The sequence below is a fragment of the Pezoporus occidentalis genome, unplaced genomic scaffold (genome assembly GCF_034315485.1).
Source record: "Pezoporus occidentalis ecotype Australia unplaced genomic scaffold, CSIRO_AGI_Poc_V1 ctg72, whole genome shotgun sequence".
In the NCBI taxonomy this organism is placed as follows: Eukaryota; Metazoa; Chordata; class Aves; order Psittaciformes; family Psittacidae; genus Pezoporus; species Pezoporus occidentalis.
Window position 1 is genome coordinate 1,360,018 of NW_026916072.1, and position 18,587 is coordinate 1,378,604.

General features: G+C 45.0%; 1 protein-coding gene, 2 long non-coding RNA genes and 1 other non-coding gene across 8 annotated transcripts in view; 1 reads left to right on the forward strand and 3 right to left on the reverse strand.

Annotated features, from left to right (window-relative positions):
* Positions 1-1,369, reverse strand: part of DENND4A (DENN domain containing 4A) — a 53,076-nt gene extending 51,707 nt beyond the window's left edge. For 2 of the 4 annotated variants that reach the window (XM_062601743.1, XM_062601739.1), the window contains exon 1: positions 605-742. The gene's annotated coding sequence lies outside the window, so the exon portion shown is untranslated. Of the gene's footprint in view, positions 1-604; positions 745-1,262 lie in introns of those variants that run through there. The other 2 variants (XM_062601742.1, XM_062601740.1) reach the window with 2 other exon arrangements.
* LOC134155023 (uncharacterized) lies at positions 1,215-5,240 on the forward strand. Its single transcript, XR_009961400.1, has 2 exons — positions 1,215-1,760; positions 2,246-5,240. It is a non-coding gene; the product is annotated as an uncharacterized LOC134155023 (long non-coding RNA).
* Positions 5,241-6,756: 1,516 nt separating this feature from the next.
* On the reverse strand, positions 6,757-18,462 carry LOC134155022 (uncharacterized). 2 transcript variants are annotated; one of them, XR_009961399.1, is made up of 2 exons: positions 18,184-18,462; positions 6,757-14,231 (listed from the first exon to the last, which is right to left on the reverse strand). It is a non-coding gene; the product is annotated as an uncharacterized LOC134155022 (long non-coding RNA). The 2 variants fall into 2 exon arrangements; XR_009961398.1 differs by lacking the exon at positions 18,184-18,462 and adding an exon at positions 17,891-17,977.
* TRNAQ-CUG (transfer RNA glutamine (anticodon CUG)) lies at positions 18,272-18,343 on the reverse strand. The gene has a single exon. It is a non-coding gene; the product is annotated as a tRNA-Gln (tRNA).
* Positions 18,463-18,587: the final 125 nt, after the last annotated feature.

Consider the following 18,587-nt stretch of genomic DNA (forward strand, 5'->3'; position numbering starts at 1 on the left):
GACACCACGACGGAACAAATGTCAGGGCTAATTTTCACCGCCTCGGCCGGCGCGCCGCATGAACCCAGGTACACAGTAACCGAAGGGAAAGTCGCAATGAAAACACGCACAAGGCTGGGTTCTACCTGTGCAATCCCGGCTGACGCAGCGCACGATGAATGGAAATCTGCTCGTTTATTCCCCCGGGGGAGGCACAGCTCGGCCCGCTTCCCCCCGAGCCCGCCGCACGCCCCGGCCCTGCCTTTGTAACATGGCAGGTCAGCGGCACAGCGCAGCCGAGGCGCGGGCAGCTCCCGCCCCGAGAACCGCCTGCCTCCACGGGCCGGGGGTGCGCTCCTCCGGGCCGGCCGTGCCCGCGGCTTCCCGGGAAGCGGAGAAAGTTTTCCCCCACCTCCCACCGCGGCCCAGCGGAAAGTTACCGCCGGCCCTGCACGTCCCGCAGCTCCCGGCCCGGCGCTGACAGCCCCGCCACGGGCACGGTCGCCCCTTCCTCGCCGGCCCAGGCTCGCGATAGCGCCCGCCCCGCGATATCTCCTCAGTGAACCCCCCTCGCCCGCCCCACCGCGGTGACAGCCCGGCTCCCCCGCCGCCCCGCAGCGCTCACCTCAGGCGGGGGCCGCGCTCCCCGGGGACGGGGAACGGCCGCCGGCGCCGCCTATCCCCGGCGCCGAGGAGCGGGAGGGTGAAGGGGGGGAAGCACGCTCGGTCCCCGCGCCCTTATCTCATCCTCGCGGCGCCCGACTCTCCTTCGCCGCCTCCCCGCCGTGTGGGCGTCTCAGGCGGGATCCCCCCTCCCCTCCGCACCGCCTCCTGCCGCCGCCATCTTGGCTGTCACGGGGGGCGGGCACCGGCTCGTGATCGCGGCGGGCAGGGCGCCCGCCGGGCCCTGCTGCTCGGCGGCGGGACGCGGCTCTGCCCCGCCTGTGCCCCTGAGGCGGGCCCGCCAACACCGCGCTGCCCAGCGGCCCCGGACGAGCTCCCCGGCGCCCAGCCCGCTCCGGAGGGCTCCCTTTGACACGGCGGCCCCCGCTTCCCGCCTCCCCCCTCAGGGAGCGGCAGGGCGCCAGCGGCTGTGACCCGTGAGGGGAGAGCGGGAACCCTCAGTGAAACCCTCTCAACACAGCCTAAAATACAAGGCGCGGAGCGTGGGCTCGGCTCTGACACACACACACACACATAAACACACACATAAACATCCCTCCTGTACGTTTAATTTAAACATAAATTAATCTCCGGCCCAAAGAGTCCCGTGTTTCGCTCACCTGCGGCGCCCGTCGCCAGGACGCGGAGGTGGTGCCGGCTGTCTGGAAAACAAGGGAAGAGAAAGCGAGGGATTTTCTGCAGGCTTGATGCAACCCGCGCTGGGTTGTTGCATCAAAGACCTAGAAAGGAACCCGAGACAAAAATAATCTCCTCAGATGAGCGCCGCGTGTCAAGATGCTGCCGAGCGCGACGACATGAGTTCTGCTTGTTCCACATGCAGCACCGTGTGTCCTGGTTCAACCAAGGTCCTGTTTTCGAAGTGATCTTTAGGCTCTGACCATGCAATTTTGGCTTTGAATCCAAGCTTCCCTCAGTTCGGGACGTTTGGCTCTAGAGTCTGCGTGTGGCTTGTCACAATGACAGAAAATTCATACGAAGTTCTGAATTTGGACTTCAAATGTTTATGTTCAAACCTGCTGTATTGGTTTAGGTCATCCCTCTGACAAATCTGATCTATTGGGAGAATACAGAAGCAAAAAGAAGGACTTTTTACAAGGGTAGGTAGTGATAGGACAGGGGTGAAATGGCTGTAAACTGAAAGAGGGGAGATTTAGATGAGATACTAGGCAGCTCTTCTCTGTGAGGGTGCTGAGGCGCTGGCACAGGGTGCCCAGAGAAGCTGTGGCTGCCCCATCCCTGGCAGTGCTCAAGGCCAGGTTGGACACAGGGGCTTGGAGCAAGCTGCTCTAGTGGAAGGTGTCCCTGCCCCTGGCAGGGGTTGGAGCTGGATGAGCTTCAGGTCCCTTCCACCCAAACCAGTCTGGGATTAAAATAAGACCTTTTCCCCCACATGTTTTTATTAATATGACACTTTATAGCAGAAATTCTTCTCCTCCTACCTCCCGTATAAAAAACAGGGGCTGACACGAGCCAGTCTCTGCACAGGCAGAAGCACCCATGTGCAAGCCTGCACATGCAGACACAGCTTTGCGCTGCCAGGTTTGATATTTGTGAGCTGAGTCTGTCTCTTTTTTCTCAACAGGCAGTGTACTGACTGAGGAGTGTGACAAACCCCTATCCCAGGCAGAGGCTGCAAGAACAACACAGCCCATTCCTCCTGTTTCTGAGTAAAACACATTCCTAGCCGCACCCATAAAGACATCTCTCTCAACAATACAGTGGGGTAAGTGAGAAATCAAGAACCCAGAACATCTCTATTTATTTGCAGCAAGCTGGTCTGCATTCAATAGTGAGTCCTTGAATTATTTAGTGTGCTGGTGGAAAAACTTCTAAATCCTTTGACAGTTTCTGGTATATTGTAATCCTGGAAATGTTTTTCAAGTAAATAGCAATACTGAAGTCCCTCTTCTGGCCTATGTTAGTAATTTTGATATGCAAACTATTCTGTGTTCTGGGCCCTTGCTCGTTTTTCATGTAGGCATACTTTTTAGGCTTCAGTGTTAACATCCAAGATTAATGGGTCTGTTCCTACTTCCAAGAGTATTGTTTCAGCTGCCTGCATAGCGAGGTAAAATCACTATGCTGATGTATGAATAGCTCACCTCAGAGAGTTTATGGTTATGGACATTAAAATATTATTGACTGTTTCTAATGGAAACTTTTCATTTTAGAGAAACATAATTCTTAACCATGCTGTGGCAGTTTTCATACTTCTCAGCTCGTGTCATAGGTAAAACTTTGCGTAGACATCTTTGATTTGCTGTTAATTTATAGCCTGGCCTGTTTATTTCCCTCCACAATTTCTGTCCTTCTAGGACTTATCTGCATCTAATTACGTATTGCATCAACGTCAACAAATTGCAGTCAGGGACGCGGATCTCACCATGCAAGGCCTGATACAAACTCCAAACCAAGAAGTTTCTGTCCAGTCCTACCAGCACAGCTGACACAGTGCTTATCTCTGTCCTGTCTTTCCTGTTCTTATGTCTCCCCCTCCTTTTCACCCTGTTCCATCAAGCCTCTTCTGCTTTCTCTCCGTGACCTACCTGCTGCTCACTCTCTCTTGGCTGTGGCACACTTTCTTCCCCACCAGCCCATTTAATTGCAGTGTTCCATTTCATTATTAGCTTGTCACCACCTTTATCAAGTCACCTTTCCTAGCTCAGGCCTAGCCACAAAGCTTTCCTGCATAGCTTGTCATCAATTTTCCACATTAAGGCTTGTCTAAAACCACATGCAAAAGGGTCTATGAAAAATAATGACTCTAGTGCTGTATTTATTTCTGAATAAAAAGCAGCATTGGTGAATAGCCTCTGTACAGGCAGAGACAGATTTCCTGTGTGTCCAGTTCCTGCAGGCTCATTGCACAGAAATCTGTCTATGTGTCAGTCAAACAAAGCCCTTCCCATGGTGAAGACTTTAGGGATTTCTAGGCAGTGGTCTTTACACGCACGTGGAGATCCATCCCAACATCAATGAGGTCAATAGACATCTTCCTATTAATTCTGGTTAGCTTTGGATCAGATTCTTGTTGTGCATAGTAGGTTAATTAAACAAATTAACAACTGCATGGTACTGCAGGTGGGCAGGCATCAAGCATGCTTAATGTGGTATCCTGCTGCCTCTGGAGTGCAGGGTGGAGCACTGTCAGCCAGATTTAGCCTCCCCAGGAGTGTGGCCAGGGAAACGCAAAAGGTTTCTACAGACTTTCAGCCACAGAACCTTTTATTTCCATGTTGCAACCCTAAATTTCTAGCTTGTGGCACTGAAGTAATTTTCAAAGTATGGTTTAGCTTACTTTAAGTGCATTTTACGCATGAGTAGACTCAAGCAAGGCAGAGGACAAGTGGCAGATGGTCAGTGACAAAGACAGGAATGGAATGGAGAATTTCCTTGTCCCAGGACATGGCTTTAACAGACTTTGTCCCAGGATTGTGAGATTTAACTACTTATAATTCATGAGGCTTCAGCAGTGCTGAAGGGGAAAAAAAAAGCAGCTGTCATTGTTCATAGTATTTCCTGGCAAAGACTGGCTTCCATAGGCAAAACTATTTCAGCTTCTTAAGTATGCAATTTGGAGCTTAATCTCTTCACTTTCCTACCAGTTTTATTCCTTTTGAACTTGGCTGTGCCATGTGCACTGCTCATTTACAACTCCAGGGGGGAAGAACAAGTCTCCAAAGGAGCCCATCAGAACACCTTTGAAACAGGCATAGCGTTATCTGTAACCCTGGTAAAAATAACCATAATGATAATGGATAATTATAAACCATGTAACTGGCAAAACAACACACTGCATTTCAGAGGATGAATTGCTTTACCCTGTCCAGTAACCCACTTTACAGTGCAGTAATGGATCTACATTTGGAGGGTTGTGCAATGAAATGGAGCCTTTGGCAAGCTGGAATCACACTGGAAGTGAGGCAACATCTTTGTGGGATTTTTATATATGCATATTTGAAAATCTGGAACTTATCCCTTTTGACATAAAGAGACTGGCTTGGAATGATTAAATTCTAGAACAGATTATGAAATAATAAAGGCAGTATTATGATGCAGCAGTACAACAGTGCAGTTACCCTCCACTTTACTGCTTCAAGTATACTATATCTGAAAAGCTTTCTGCACTCCAGGGGAACTACTGATTATAAATTATAAAAAAGGAATAGAATATCATTCATGTATGAAAGAAAAAGACTTTTCAGACCCTTATTTAGATAAAGAACTTACTGAAGCAGCTAAAAATATGGGGAAATGAAGTGAACACAGGGCCTGATCCAAAGGCCCCTGAACTCAGCAGAAGCACTGCAGGGGGTGTTCATTACGTGTCAGAGTCATATATGTCGTCCTGAATTCCAATTCACAAAATGCAAATAAAGAATGTTATTGTATATGAGTGAGGAGAAGGTCTAATTGCAGTGTCTAGGCATTCCCTGTGGATAAAATGCGCAGATTTTTCTCCAGCAGGTAGACTTTCCCAGCAAGGATTTATTGCCAATATTTATGTGAGAGTTTGTAGTCCCAAAAGCACAAAAATGCTGGGAAACAAAAAGGAAAGAAAATGTATCCAAAGAGAAGACCCAAATGTTTCCAAGTCATTTCCATAAATAAAAATCTGATGCAAGCACATTATCATTTCACTTTTCAGCATTGATTTGCTTCCTCAGGATTTCAGAATGTGCATCTGAGAATTTAGAATGTGCATCACAAAGTTTCCCTCAGCAAACACTAGAACTATGCACAAGGTATTGCAGCAACTATCAAATATCGAATGAGCAGAGACCCAGTAGATGGCCATTGGTATTAACCAGTGAGAAAATGTGCTTTGCTGTGTTGCTGCAGGTAGGAGTATCAAGCAAGTGATGCCAAACCTCTCCTCCTGTTGTTCGTAGGCAAATAAGGATGTTCAGGTGAGGTATATTTCTTGAGTAACTCTTACCATAGACACTGAAAGCTCTGAAACAAATATTTGAAGAAGTGCTTGAGTGCAGAAGAGGTGCTTGAGGATGGTCCAAGTCCTAACCCATGTACCAAAACCAACCTTTTATGCGTTCCAGCATTAACCTGTTTTAAGTATTGCTCTCATCAGTAAAGCAAGATAACAAAAGCTTCTCTTTGGGGAGTAATACCAGGAAGGAAATTATGCATGCAGATTCGCCAGCAAAAATAACAGTCTCAAGCTGTAAATATACACACTGATACTACTGTTTTGTTGCTATTTTCGGCAGCCCTTGTAGCCTCAGGGGTTAGAGTAAGGAAGTAGCTGCTATTGCTGCTGTTTATGCATCAGCTTTAAAGGTTTGATTTGGACTCATGCTCTTTGGCCCATCTGGAGGTGATTTCTGCAAATAGCAGTTTTTTCTCTGACCCAGTCCAATCCATCACTGAGAGTCACACCATGTGATACTGTGGTGCTGTGGGTATCTGCTCTCACATCAGATACAAACCCACCTTCCTTCTCTAGAGAGCTCAGTTCCTTATTGTTTGCACTTTTACTTGTCTTCAATTCATGCCTAGGACAAGTAACTGCATTTCATGTATCTAAACATTCCCCACAGTTTGGTCTGCCTAAGATACTTGAGGCTCTAAACTCTTGCCTAGTCCTGCTGTTTAAAGTTTTTGTATTTTGTTCTAGAGATCACTTATATCTTGATGTGTTAAGTGAAGTGTATCAGTTAATCACTTCTCAGGAGTACTACTAGGCTTAATTAATGTTTGTAGAACACTATTGAGATTCTCAAGAGAAGCAGCTACAGAAGTGCAAAGGATTATAATTAACTTAAAAATACCTCATTTTTGAGTAAATGGCTAACACTTAAACTGAGATTCCCCAAGTAAAACTAATTCGATTCTTAGACAAAAAACTGTGTTTCCATTTACTACTACCACTGTATGATGCATTTTGATTTTTACTGTCCTTCGATGTCCTTTGATGTATCCAGACACATAACATAGCTTGCTTTAGTTCAGGAAACACTGTCCAACATATGTAAGTCAGGTTAAAATCAAAAAAACCACCAAGATAACTAAGTTAATAAACTCAAAGACCATTTGCCTTTAATATATTAATTAATTGAACCATAAAGCCTGTAATTACTATTATGGAATAATTTCCATATTTATTTATAAGGCATCTCATTTACAAAATAGTCATTATCTGGAAATAAACCCAGATCATTAGAATTCAGAAAACTGACAAGCCAGATTGAGATCAGTCAAGATGTACAAAAGAGATTTGCTCCTTGCTTGAAACTCTTCTCAGAGGAAAATCTCTGCTCCTGAACAAGCTTAAACAGGACACCACTTTGGAAACAGAAGCAGTGCTTCATCCACATGACATCTCTGAAACAGAACAGTTACTTTGTAAGGTAAGAAAACATTGGGTCACTCTTCTCATTAACTGTCATGGAGGGTTTCCAAGAAAATGCATTTGCCACATCTGCACTGAAAATGTGACCCAGATTATAGCTGACGTTCTTTTAACAGAGTTTTCTCTGAAACGGCAGCATTTCAAAATACTTTTCAGATACTTCCTTCTTTCAGAATACTTTCTATGCTTTCAGGACTTTCAGTACTTCCAAAATTCTGCATCTAGTCAGAAAACAGAAATGCAGAAAAGAGAAGAAAGAAATGCCACTTCACATTTCTAATTGCAAGCTGGATTCATCACTCCTCAGCTATTAGCTAGACTCACAGGTACTGTCAAAAAGAATGCATCTCAGGCCCTCCTGACAGTGCTTTTGCCATTGAAGATCCAGAGCATTCATTATTAGAAATCTTCTAAGTAGAAATAAACTCACCAGTTTTAAAAAAGCTACAGAATACATTCAAATAAATACTGTGATTGCCCTGTTCACTCAGACCTGTGCCTCTCCTTTGGCAGGGTAAAATACTTCTTTGAATCATAAGTGTAAGCTCACCAGAGTAAGGTGATACACCTCAATCTGCTCTGTTTGGATGACTTTCTTAGTAATTCCTAGAGAATGGAGGTTGGCTCAGGTACTGAGTCATGAGGGTTTCATCTCAGTATATTTTTAGTATCTGATATTTTATCTCGGGTAGTTTTTAAATCTATATCACTGCCCAACTCTTCTCCTAATTATCTGAAATGATTTGCTTCTGTAACTGCTTCAGAACGTCCCCTTATACTACTACAAATGCTGGTCTTTTTATACTCATCTCTCAATTCAGTTAGGTTAGTACCTGTTCAAAATTTGAGCAACTGCTGAGAAACAGAGGCAAAACAAATTCACAACATTAAATCTCATCAGTGAGTCAGCGTGAATATAGGTCAGATCGAGTAACCAAGTTTGAATTTGACCCATAAGGACAGCACAAATCTATCTTCATAAACAGCAATTTTTAAAAACCACAGTCTGACTCAATACAAAAAAGAATACTTCCAGGGTAAATAACGGGATTGGAGGAAATGTCCTTGGCAAGTCAATTTGTTCCATGTTGCTGATGGTTCCTGTTAGTGGCAAGGATTTTTTTTCAAGAAGGAAACAATGGAAAACAGATGCAAAAGCATTTACCAGCAGGCCAGGCAAAGGCAGCTTTTCCAAAATGTCAAGTGTGCAGAGTAGAGTCAATTTAAAAGAGAATTAATTATTTCAACTGAATTAATTTGACTACAATGAAGCCCTGTTAAGACATCTCATCCATCCTGCTTCCTACTGTGCTACCCCTTACAGTCTAAGTCTAAATACTGACCTGTATTTGCAAACACTTCAGCTGAAAAATCCCTTATCCAGTCATAGTACCAATGTGTTGCTTTTAAAACATATTTACTGTATCCCTTCCAGGAAATCACCCACAGAATTGTGCTTACCTCTTCCACATTCCCAGCTCATATGAATTTAATCCCTGGGTTCTGCTTTTTCCTCATTCAGCTTTATACTTCTTGTGGTGTTTTCCCAGATGCTTCAGGTGATTTCCATCACTGCATTCATCAGACCCATCTGATAAATCAGACGCAAATCTGCCCTTTGCATGAAGTCCCTCACATCTTTATTTCCAGCAACTTTCCTGGGTTGCTTCATGCATTGCTTTGTCATTGCTTGTCTTTGGAGAAAGGAAGGTGACTTAATTTTAGGTCTAGAACTCTCATATGGAAGCTCGTTTGCTCAAAAGAATATCCATGTCTACTTCCCCTGGAACCAACAATCCCAAAGTGCTTCATTTCCTTTGAGGACATGGGACTTAACCCTGTAATACAACAGATTATCACCCATGGAAGGACTACCCAAGGAATCACTGTGTCCTCTCTTTGCATTTTCCAGATCAAGACAGATTTGTAATGCTATCAACAATATAAAAGTAGCAATAATGGTTGTCTAGAGCTCTTTTTCCTTGATAGCATTATATGAAATGTGGCAAACACCAGCACTGTCACTCTGAAACCTTTTGTTTCCCGTAGGAGTATCTATAACCATGCCTACCAGTGACAGGCCAAAGCTATCACTTTTGGTTTCCAGTTTCAACATGGGCAGAGGAACCATTCCAAACCCATCCTTTTCTGTCACTATGAAAAACCTGTAGCAAAACCTCCATGCTAGGATTTATGTAAATTCCTTTATTTCTGCTGTTTCATGGAGAAAAAAGAACTCCTCTTTATTGAGGAATAAACTTCATTACCCTGGGTCTTGCATGTCAACTTAAATGCATCAGTGTAAAATTCAGTCTCATTAAAGTAGCTCAAAGCCCTGAATGCTGTTTCAACACTTGCATTTAGTCATTCATATTAAATTTATATTTTATAGGAGCTCATAGTGAATATAAATGAATTAAAAGAACTGAAGTGCGATAAAAAATGTGTAGTGGAAGTGAATTTTAAATTGGCAGTTAAGAACTCTCTCCTGTAGCATATTCAAGTCCTCGGAGGAATACAGTTAGTTGAGATGTACCCCTCCTTATTTCACGGTGTACTAGAAGCAACATGCAAAATGCAAACATGTTGAGGCCAAACTAACATCTTCACTCTGCCTATTATCCAAAGGGATGTGGACTGAAGTTGGTGAAGAATTTCACCACAGAAATGTAACCCAAGAGATGCTAATTCACTTCTTAAATGTTTTTTAAACTAAAGACTACAGCTAACATCAATCACAGCATGTAACTCCTGTTCAGTTGCTGTAACATGAAAGCATTGCATGAACTCCTCTCCAGCAACAGTCCCAGCCCAAAAGGCAGGTCAATCTGGAAAGGATCCTATGGAAGGTCCAACAATTTATTAATGACATTTGATCTTTAGAGAGCTGCAGTAATGTAGTATTTCTTACATGATTTTGAGCGCTGTCATGTTCTTGTCGTGCAAGGGGAATGACTAATGTACATATGGAAAAATTTAAGGGAGTTCTTAGAAACCATAATATTTTGCTTGATCATTCATAACCGAATACTTAAAGAACTATCCACCGTATCGCTGTTGCGCAGCTTGTATTAGATCTCCATAGTTACACTTGGCATAACAAGTACAAAAACGAAGTGTCTTTGCAGGGTTGATAAGCAGACAGGAAGCAAAAGAACATCTGCTACAGCTTTAGATGGTTTTGCTGTCAGCAACTGCTGAAAAACTTCAGGCTCTGCATTCCATGTACTCCTTGTTTGGCCTTTGACACTAGCAGCTGTTGAACAGGAGATGTAAAATGTTGTACCTACAGAAAAGGAGGTGCTGCATTTTCTAGAGGATTATTGGGGTATTTAATGGGTTTTTTCCTTTCTGTTTTCTGATCTAGAAAATGCTGGATAACAGACACTGCAGATGGAGTTATCTCCTGAAGGTCAACCACTTCCTATTTCACAGTTATTTTTTTCTAACGTTCTGTTTTCCTTTCCAAAACTGCTTTGTCTTGTTTTGTTTTGCTTTGTTCTCTTTTAAACACCAAAAACAATTGCACTATATACTGAATAGTAATTATAATCATTGTAAGGAAACCATGTGCTTCCCTGAATCAGGGCTGGGGCTTCCAGTCCAGGCAATCTATCTTCTTGTAGCATAACAGCATTTCTATAGCAAGGACAGCCACAGAACAAGTTATACAAAATAAATATCAAACAATTTAGAGCAAACTATTTTGTTGTTTAAAGAAAGAGCTGTAGAACATGATGTTTTAAAAACGAGCTCAGCCATGAAGTGCAGGTTCACTGCTTGTGTATGTGGAGAAACTCTGCTTCAGGTAGTTGAGCAGTTCTCCACCTACATACTATTTATATTTGCATAGAAAACTACTAACAGAGAACAACTGACGGCAGCATATTTCTTAGCGTACTAAGGCCCATGTACTGTAATGCATCTTTACGTACTTCCTCTGAGACTGTAAGTTTGCCTAGGAAGTTACAACAGTTGTGATGAAATCCAAGCGGATTTATCCTTATATGGTAGATCTTTTGGGTCTGACACAATGAAATGAAAATGGGTTTCGGGTAACTGTGAGAAAGATGAAGACACTACTTTAGAGTAATATAAGAGACTGAGAAGATAATTTTGCCCAGAGATTCTGCGTTTTGTGCTTTGGGGTTGTATGCAGTTTTTTATACATTCCAGTATATACACGCAGTAGTGAGACAATATGACCTTTGAAGGTCCCTTCTAACCCAAACTATGATTCTGTTCTATGATTCTATTCATGACTAATCATAACCGAGAATGTCTTTTAAGCCTGCTGGAGTTCTTGATCAATCCAAGCTCCATAAAGTGTGCTGTGTTCCAAACATCTTGCACATCTTGCTCACTGCACAGCTGGCTACTGAGAAAAATCTTGTCCCAGAAGGTTTGCTCAAGCTCACAAAACACATTTTTAACAACCCAAAGGTGTGCTTACTCACAGAGCTGACAATGCAGCCTCTCTGACAGCAGCTTTCCAGAGAAAGGAGCAGGAAAGAGGCAATGGGTGATGAGATTATCCCCCATGGAAGGAGACTCCTGCTTGGAATATCACCACATCTTTCCAGACTCTCTCATTGTGACTGTTTGTGCTTTCATCAAATTTTCAGTTTGCTTCTTCAGCTACAGGACCAGATGGCTCCCATGCACAATGCACTGAATCATGGCAAGGCTTGAGGTATTTGCTGTGTGCAACAGTAGACACATGCGCTGGACCAGGTTAAACTCTTTCACAGTTAGCAGATGGTGCATACTGCATATGGATGGTACTACAGCAGGTAGCTATATATACATACCGTCAGAATATGGAAGTATCTTTTCTTCTTGCAGGTTGTCAGGAAAATGACTGTCATACCTTCAACACAAGAACTAGAGGCAGTGCAGTAACACATGGCACAGGACAGATGCTAGGCACTTCCCGTGATGCACAATGCCTGATGGCAAGGAATCCTGGTGGGCCAAGGACAGGAGGCTCTTGTTCCCCCTCTGATTTCCCCTTACAGCTTTAGATTAAACTGGTGCTGACACCTTGCCCAGTGCCCATTTGCCCAGCCAATAGCTGTGGGCAGTACTTCTGGCCATGAAGCACCTCCTGAGAAACGAAATAACCTCGCTGTTTGAGAGCATCTTTGCCTCTGGCATTTTTTAAATAGAAAACAACCCTGATTTTCTCCTCACTTGCCTCACATAATCTCAAGATATAACACCCCTATGAAGCTAGAGTGAACAGGAGGGGTTTGCAAATGCAACAAAAGGCTATAGGGTTTATACAGGATGTGATTTATGCTTCAGTGACAAGACCATAAAAATCACCCTGTAGTCACCTCTCACTGATGCATGACTCATTTTGGAGCACTGACACTGGAATACCTAAAGATGCTTTTTAGACACCCAGGAGATGACTGTTTCAGAGAATTCCAGGCTGCTGTGCTAGGACTGAGCACAAGGAACAAATCCCAAGGCAGTCGAAGGATGTCCCAAATAGCACAACTCGATACGATGTGTGTGCTCCGGGTTGCATAATGAAGGAACAGCCAAGCAGCTGGCCACTTCCCAATGGCCACACTCCACCCCAGATACTTTCTGGGATGAGAAAAGTATCCTTTGGCTATTTTTCAGCCTGCTTTTCTTAGCATGTATTTGACACATCCTCTGTGTTGAGAACGACAGGACACCTCGTGAGCCGGTGCTGTGCTGGCCTTTGCAAACAGGCGCAAGAGCTGGCAAGCAGCAGAAACCCATCAGGAACTGGAACAGTGACCAGGAATGTCAAAACTGCAGCCTGTGCAGCGTGGCTGTGATGAAGGTTAACGTGTGTTGCCACCACCTTTGAGGTCAGCATCAGGCTCACTTTAGCAGTCCTATAAATAGATGTTCAAGTTTGACTGAGAAGACGATTTGGCTCTGATGGATCTTGTTTAGCATTCCCAAGAGAGGAAGGCAGATTCTTTTCTTTTTTCTCTTCCTGCCTCTAACCTTGAGTTGGTTTCTGTGGGAAACATTAGTGGCATTTGCCGAAAGAACTGCCACTGTGAGCCAGATGTCCTGCTGCGTCACGCAAGCCATACATACATGTTTCTTCAACCTGCAAACCCAGACCTAATTCCCGCAAAGATTCACACTAATTCCTCACTGGCAAAACTAGGGAAAAGCCCAAACCCTGAGTCGAATTGCTTGAAAACAGTAGGACACCTAGTGGATTTATAGGGAATATCTTTAGGATTATGAGCAACATTTTGTTACTTTCTTGGCAGAACCAACAATGAATATATTTATAGAGGAATCACTGAAATATCAGGGTTTCTATTTAATAAATTAATCTTGTTATAGTTGGTACAGCCACCAGTTTGCCTGAAGGACTTATTGCACCCTATGAAAAAACAATGAGTATTGTTTGAAAGACTTGAAAACAAATAATTCTGGGGAACTGGATGGTTCCCAATGTCTGGGAACAGGACAAAGGGTATTCTGCCAGATCAAAGCCATTCCAGTTGTTCCATCTGACAGCTCTTTAATGATCTTAATGAGCAAATTTTTATAGTCTCAGCCTGACTCCCTGGAGGATTGTACAGCTTCACATCAAGCATCACCATGCTGAGCACAGCCAGCCCCTCCGCTGGATATCTGAGAAATGAATGAATTGGCCTCAGAATTCAGACTGCCTTCTTCATTCCCCAGGGCTGATCTTGTGAATTCAAATTAGAAGATGATGGGATGAGCGATGCTTGCACTGCTGTTGTTGACATTGGTTTTGTCTGGTAGCGATACCAGTATCAAGCAGATTTTGACCCTAGATTGGAAGTAAAACCCTGTGTCAGGGTGTGGTAAGAGGAAGAAGATTTTGAGCCGTGTCTCAGAAATTATGTATCTTGGCCAGCACTTATCCTGGAGCTGCCAGTATTATCTTGCTAATATGTCTCTGGAGGCAGCAGACACAGACAAGGAGATGTGTGTTGAGTTCAAAATGGATGCAGGAAACTGATGACTTCATTTTGACAGTCATTGCAAGAATCACCAAGTCATCAAGTCTGTTATATTTGATTCCTGTTCCCAAAGCTTGCTGAAAACTTTCCTTCCTTTCTGCTGACCATAATACTGTCCTAGAGAAAAAATGTCTCCAGAGGATAGTTAATTTTGCTGGAGCTGCTCCCTTCCCACTCTTCCTTCAGTGCTGCAGAGATCCCTAGAGAACAGCAAAACTGGGATGAGATTTGATTTTGGCTAGATCCCCATTCAGAGCCAGGTCCTTTTTGATTCCAACTCCAGGGTTAGGAAAGAAAAGGTTGATAGAGAAAATAAGTTTAATTGGGTCCATTCCTTCTTATATATTCTTTTCTTTTTAGAGCTGTAGAAAAATAATATAGCGGATGCTGGAATCCAAGTGAGTTATCAACAGAAAAATTCCTATCAACTGTGTGCATTTGCATTACTCCTACCTCTGGTTGGAATTGCCTGAAAAGAAAAACTCCCTGTACATCATAGGCTCTTTAATTTGGTCCAGGGTTTGGGCTTTTTTTGCATCAGTGGATGGATTTTATACTTGAAGGGGTTTTTCTTCTGAGTGACATGTCAAACTGGAGGTAGCGAGTGCTATGCTTTTCTCCAATTTAGCAGCTGGATCGGAAAGCTTGAATTATCTCTACGTAATTGCAATGATTCATGGATTGTTAGAAAATTGCAAAGTATTGATTGGATTTCCCCCTGAGGGTATATTTCTCCTCTGATAAAGTAGGTTCTGGGGCTTCACATTTGTCCTTTCTGCCTTTTGCCCCCGGGGAAGCCAGTGGCTCCTTTCATCTGGGAAACAGGAATTTGGGTCAACAGCCACTCAAGGACAATTTTGAGTTATTGTGATTGCCAGTTCCTAATCTTTCCCTGAGTTTTGAAAGGTGATGGGCTTTGCAAAGAGTGAACAGGGATTTCAGAGCCAAAAAAGCAGGAGCCAGCAGCAAATACTGCCCATCCCTGGTTTACATGCTTCTATTTCCGTGTCAAATGCCACTGGTGTGTTCTGGAAAGAGACCCTGACCTTGTTGTGGGAATGCTACAGCCATCAAGGATGGTGGCACATTTCCCCCTTTATTAGGCTGGGATTTCCCTTGGGGTCTCAGGAGTTGGTGGCAGGAGAGAAAGGGGAGAATAAAGTGAGAATCAGGCAGAGGGAGAGCCTGATGCACAGCCCCTGGGGCTGAGCAGTGTGGAGCTGATAGCCCTGACACACATCTGCACACTAATGGTGCTGCTGAGGCAGAAACTGGGACCTTCTTGGCAGCTGCTCTATGAATTTCCAGAACAGACCCATAAATATGCAGTTATGAGTGTGACCTCTGCTTCTTTTCTTCGCTAAATTGAACATCCAAGGACCAGCTGAGTATCATTCCTTCTCTCTGCTCCAGTTGCTTGGAATGTGCTGCCTCCATGAATGGCTGTCTAACTACAAACTGAGGAATTACAAGAGAGTGCTAATTCAAGGTCTGCAATGAATTTAGTGTTCCTGCAAGGATGACAGTAATGGCAATTAATGCAGCAGAAATGCCAGTGCTGAATGATGCTTCTCGCATTAAAAGCTGCCAGTCGAAGAGCACACAGCCCTCTGTTATTTCAGGCCTGACCTCTGCTTTTTGGTCGTGTTTCATACACATGGCAGGGGTCCCAGGCCATCCCATAATCACAGCAGCACACTCCAGGAGGGGACACAAAGAACAGAGCTGCCAAAATCAGTCTGCCCTGACAGTGACATTTCCTTATGGTTTGCATATTCTCATCTGGGGCTTGCTAGAACAGGAGCAAAATTAACCCAGGACTGAACAAAATATAAAATATAAAATATAGAATCATAGAATCACAGAGTGGTTTAGGATGGAAAGGACCTTAAAGCTCATCCACTTCCAATCCCCCTGGCATGGGTAGGGACACCTTCCACTAGAGCAGCTTGCTCCAAGCCCCTGTGTCCAACCTGGCCTTGAACACTGCCAGGGATGGGGCAGCCACAGCTTCTCTGGGCACCCTGTGCCAGTGCCTCAGCACCCTCACAAGGAAGAGCTTCTGCCTAAGAGCTCATCTCATCTCAGGTTAAAGCCATTCCCCCTTGGCCTGTCCCTACAGGCCCTTGTAAAAAGCCCCTCTTCAGATTTCTTTTAGGCTCCTTTATGTATTGGAAGCCTGTTATAAGCTCCCTGCTAGTCCAACACTACTCGCATGTCCTGCTGCCTGTTGATTCTTGTTTAGATGCAAAATTCTTTCTGCTGTTTCAGTTTTCACCATGAAGAACCTGATTATAAACAATCAAATGTGTTCAAACAGGCTTAGCTAGAAATAACCCCTGCTGCTGCTGCTCATCTGTGTGCCAACCTGCAGAAATATTTTGTTATGATGTATGCTTGGTAAAAATGTCTCTGCTTTGTGATGTCTTAAGTCCAACAAGTGTTAGTGGTAGGCAATGTAGGGACCTTGATTTTTAGTTCAGCCAGAAAAGCCTCTGTCCTCACTTTATGCCCTAAAGTCTTGCGTAGGACAAGCCAGTTCCAGATGAAGAACAATTTGGTGCAAGAGGAAGTAACACACACATGAAAAATACGAATAACGGGGGTTTTCAAGCTCACAAAAAAATCCAGCCCCCAAAAGGGGTGAACAGCTCTTTCAGAAGAATAACCAAAAATACTTTGCCTGGGTTATTTTAATATTTTTTAGCACTAACAGGAATTCTGGAGGATGAAACCAGGCCTCAGAAACATTAAGTGAAAATTAATAGCTTCTTAACAACAAAGCTCAATGGAGAACTGGAAATGGGATGCAAGACGGACACCTTAACTACAGAGTTACAAATACACCCCAGCCTCTACACATACACTGTCCATTCTCAATTTTAATGCCCTACTCAATGCAGAAGGATTGAGAAGGGGAGCAGGATGAGCATTTTCAGACTCAAGATTTTGGGTGCTCTGGGCTCATCTGGGGATAAAAAGGATGAACCCAAAGATGACGCAGACTCCTACCCATCTCGCTGCTACACTGGGAAGTTTCTGCTCCTGCAAAGTCTGTCCTTGCAATGACCCTAGGGAACCGGCACATGCAGTTATTCCCATGGGACACATGGAACAGGGTCCTGGGGATATGACGCCCTGAGCGCTCAGTGGGTTTTGTGCACCTGCGAGAAGCTGGAGGTGCACAATCTGCCTGGGCACACCAAAGGCTGGTGGCAGGACATGAGCCTAAACCTTGATGCTCCAACCTCACCTCTGTGCTCCTGTGCTGTGACATCACATGTCTTCTAGTGCTTTGTTTTCCCCGCTCAGAAGCTCCGAGGCAGCGTGAACTATGTGTTTCTAAGCGCAGAGGATCACGTTATAGCCTGTTATCACTCTGGCAGATGGTAACTGATGCACAGTGCTGCTGCTGGAGCTTGGGGGCTGCTTTCCATGCACAGGAACGATAAAACAGACACTGACTGCAGAGATGGTGAACATACTGCTGCTGCTGCTGATGGCAAGCTGGTGGAAAAAGAGATGTTTTATGGGCTGGACACAAGCACTATTTTTATCCTCTTCTATTTACATCTCAAGCCTGTGCCAAGGGAAGCTGATGACAAAGGTGGTGTCTCCCACAGCACAGGGGCAGATGAGGGGAACTGCCTTTGGGGAAGGGAGAATAGGGGTGGCAGCAGTGTGATGGTGGGGAGAGGGCCTGCACTTGTAGCCCCTTTGCACTTTATGAGCTGGAAGAATCCCAGGTTGGAAGGGACCTCAAAGATCATCTGGTCCATTTTGCTAGGCAAAGCATGACCTAGACTAGATGTCCAGCCAAACCTTAAAAGTATCCAGCATTGTGGAAGCCACCACTTACCTGGGGAGATTATTCCAGAGGCTGATTGTTCTCATTGTGAAAATTGCTCAGTGGCATCTCCAGCACCTCCGCCTCAAGCTCCATAGGCTTAGCACGACCCTCTCAGCCCAGTTCCTAGGATGGATCTGCCCGACCGGGAGGCTCCCACCAACGTGCCCCAAGCTGCACCGCGGCTGTGGGCAGCTGCATGGAACCACCACCCACCTGTGCAGGCGGAAGGGAACCCATGGTGGGGCTGGGGACAGGGCTGGTGAGAGCCAAGCAAAAGCAGAGGCGAGGCGCGGTTTTTGTACCTGTGGTGGCAGGAGCCCCTGGAGCGAGGGAGTGCGTCCGGTCGTAATGGGGGCAGAAGAATCCAAAAACAGACGAACGAAAACGATTAGGTTCCACCGAGATTTGAACTCGGATCGCTGGATTCAGAGTCCAGAGTGCTAACCATTACACCATGGAACCGCTCTGCCAGCACCTCTTCCGGACCGCCACTAATCCCTTCGCAGCACCTCTGCCGCAGCCAGCTCGCCCATGGGGCTGTGACCCCCGGGTGCGGGAGCCCTTTGGGGTCCGCAAGGCCACCGGAGCGTGTGTGGGCCCCGTTACCCGCAGCGCGGCCCGTTTAAGGCCGGGGTGGGCGGGACAGCGGCTCTACCCCCTCTCTTCCCCCCCCCGGAAGCGGTTTGGCTCCGGCGCCGCGTTGCCC